Below are 2,406 nucleotides of genomic sequence, written 5' to 3'. Positions count from 1 at the left end.
GACCGGATTTGATAGCTCGCTCGCTCCATATCTATGGTTTCGTCGTGCTTTCAATCGAGGTTTTCATTCCTAAAACAGTGTGTGGGCAGCCAAGCACTATAAAGCCTTGCTACACTCTGCAATTAGTGGACCCCCAGGTCTCAATTTTACAGGTTTTCCGGTGCATGTGGAAGATAACCGGCTCGAGAAAGGAAACATCAATGCGCCGGTGAATGTCCTGGTGCTTCCCAGTCCGAATGCATTTAGTTGAGCTTTTCATTACACATCACCACACTGGTCATCGTGTTGGATCACACAAAGATCTTTCACCACCAGGAATTAAGAAGGGTCATCTTAAAACGTGTTTGCCCATTCATTTTGTTGTTCTGTGAAATATAGTAGGATAGTATACTCGGCAGCTACGAGTGCTTTCTCCTAGTTGTATTGTGTGTGAAGTGAGTATAGGAGGGAGGTGGTGCGAGCTGGATCACATTTTATAGGACTCACTCCCGTACCATGGTATCTTATATCCAATAGTGCACGATCGTGTATCTTGAATTAATACGGAGAATGGCAAAGGGATTGCCTATCTTTAAAGTTGCATGAGATTATATGTATGTTGAAGCCCAGTCACGTTTCTCAGTCGGTGGGTCAACATGCAGACAGCCATACCTTGGATGTATGCTTGACCACACCTAACATCCTGGTAAAGACCGCAAATTCAATTCTGAGCTCATGTAAAGCGGCAGGGGTCATCACTTGCTGGCCGGGAATAGCTTCCGCACACGGACCAGGTTTATTTTTGAGCCATCCCCAAGCAGCCTCTCTGGCGCTGGCGGACTTCCTAGCGCAAAGTGAATTGGTCAGATAGCCATTTCAGTAATCACACTCGGCGACAATGGCAATATTTACAGTGAATCATAAACAAAACACACCACAACATGGTACTAACTGGAGCAATTCATACAATCAGTACAGCTTGTGTTGTACCTGGCACTAATTTTACACCAAATTATGTCATCATCTAGCCTGATGCTTCAGGGTTCACCTTCCCAATTGGTTGCACAGAACGAGTTGGTGAGACACTCTCCAATTGTCGGAGCTAACCTTTTGTCCTCACGGAGTTGCGGATCCCTACTTCTGCCCACAGCCAGAAGAGCAATTATGTTCCACCGGCATAGATCACGCGGCGTCACGTGACCGCAGCATCACCAGCGACACCTGATCTAGGTGCTCCAGGCTGTTGGCAAGCTCTTCCATAAGGGTGTGTTTGCTTTGGGAACCAAGTGGAATTGTATGTCATGGTTCCATTTCACTGAAATGTGTCGATTCCAGTCTTGGGTTTGGTGTGCGCTAAAAGATGGAATGGAACCATTCCGTCTCTATGTTTGGTTGGAGGTATAGGATGGAATCACTTTAACTCAAATTAATTTTTGCACCGGAAAGATAAGGTTAACTCATATGCGTGTGTGTAAATTAGAGCAATAAAACATGGCAAAGAGAGATCAATCATTGTAAAAACATAATAATGACCATGCCCGGCCACTAACAGGAAGACCACTGCTAAAACGTTGCAACTAGAACTAACAGTACCACTAGAAACTACAAATCCAATTTGTCGGAGTATCAAAAATAAGGACTCGGTTCCGCGTGATACCTCCGATTTGGAGGTACGAGCACGTTCCGGATCCTGGTTGAATATTCGCCGTCGGGGAATGTGTGGGTTCTGGTTCTACTTGTCAACCAAATGTAGGAATGAGGCACATGCATGGGTAGGTCCCGTTACATTCCACCCCATGATCAAAACCAAACACACCCTAAGTGGAGACCTGAGACAGGGAACTGAGCCACCGACAGTGGTGTGGATACAGAAATTATGAACCAAAATCTCTGCGCACAATGCAGCCACGTCCACGGAAGGGGAACGACGCTAAAGGGAAGCTTAAAGGTCAATGGGATCCATCAGGAACTCCATCCCATCCACATCCATTGCCTCGCCGCCGGAAGTATCAGTGGTTGCCTTGTTGTGGGATCAGTTGTTGCCAATGACCAAATAGACGTGCCATGCTGTGGACCTACCGATCCGGACCAGGCTGGATGCTCTGTGCAAGTGCAATACAGATCTCGAGCGCCCGGTTGCACCCTGCACAGATAAGCCTTCTGCGGTGCCATCGCCATCTCCCCATGGAAGGTAAGAGGGGCCCCAATTTACAACTTGGGAAGCCCTGGATTTTTTGTTTTTTTGCTTTCATGTGTTCAAAATTATGCAGTGCAGGTGGATATTCCATCCTGTTTTTGTTCTCAGTGGCTCTGGCGTTGATGGCTGCTGATTCGTTTGGTAATAATCACCTAATAGCAAGCAAGTCACCACAACCCGACTCACCACTGGACTCTGGTCACTCTTGTCATCTATTGTCTGTTTCATTT

Source organism: Triticum urartu, chromosome 5 (assembly GCF_003073215.2).
Source record: "Triticum urartu cultivar G1812 chromosome 5, Tu2.1, whole genome shotgun sequence".
NCBI lineage: Eukaryota > Viridiplantae > Streptophyta > Magnoliopsida > Poales > Poaceae > Triticum > Triticum urartu.
The sequence above is the reverse complement of the archived record's forward strand: the minus strand, read 5'-3'. Positions refer to the sequence as shown.